Source organism: Tiliqua scincoides, chromosome 2, assembly GCF_035046505.1.
Source record: "Tiliqua scincoides isolate rTilSci1 chromosome 2, rTilSci1.hap2, whole genome shotgun sequence".
NCBI lineage: Eukaryota > Metazoa > Chordata > Lepidosauria > Squamata > Scincidae > Tiliqua > Tiliqua scincoides.
In genome coordinates, this window is record NC_089822.1 from 192,615,735 (window position 1) to 192,616,562 (window position 828).

Below are 828 nucleotides of genomic sequence, written 5' to 3' on the forward strand. Positions count from 1 at the left end.
ACCTGCTGTACCAAAAGTGACATCATTAAGCAGGAAGCGCAGAAATATGCACTTTGTTCTCACATAGAAACGCATTAGCTGCAAATAACAGAAAAGAAAATGTGCAAATCTTGATAATATTTTCAAGATATTTTCAAGAGCCCAATTAGGCTGGGAAAGCCCAATTATAACAGGGGCCGGATAAATTGCTTCCAGGGGTTGCATTTGGCCCGCAGGCCTTATTGTTTGACATCCTTGGTCTAGTATGTGTACAGTTAGGTTCATTCAAAGAATAAACAGAAAGCTGAACCAGGTTGTACTGTCAGGGATACAACCTACCTCATACTTCATGGATTCTGGGCATGGTTGGCAACCTTCAGTCTTGAAAGACTATGGTATAAGCCTACAGCACCCAGTATTCCCAGGCGGTCTCCCATCCAAGTACTAACCAGGCCTGACCCTGCTTAGCTTCCAAGATCAGACGAGATTGGGCATGTGCAGGGCATATACAAAGTTGAAATCATTTGGCTTATGGATGTCATATATTCAGATTCAACTTTTAATTTTTAATGTCAGTAGTCCAGAAGAGTAAATCAGAGATTAGGGAACCACAGTTTTAGGACACTTCAGAACATTTTTCATTCCAGTCCTTCCATTTGCCACTGTCCTCCACTCTTTTCTAGATCCCAAAAGCTGAAGTATGAGGGGGAAACCAACCAAATTTTGCTTTATGGGCAATAACAACCACTGCTACCTTGCTGGTTGGACGCATGTAAGCTCCCTCACTCTGGAATAAATGTTTTGACAACTGAGAGTTATTAAACTCTGTTCAGCTATAAGATCCTAAAA

The 828-nt window shown here is 41.4% G+C and overlaps 1 pseudogene; it reads right to left on the reverse strand.

The window, feature by feature from the left end:
- Positions 1 to 379: 379 nt before the first annotated feature.
- LOC136642984 (5S ribosomal RNA) lies at positions 380 to 498 on the reverse strand (annotated as a pseudogene).
- Between the last annotated feature and the right edge of the window lie 330 nt (positions 499 to 828).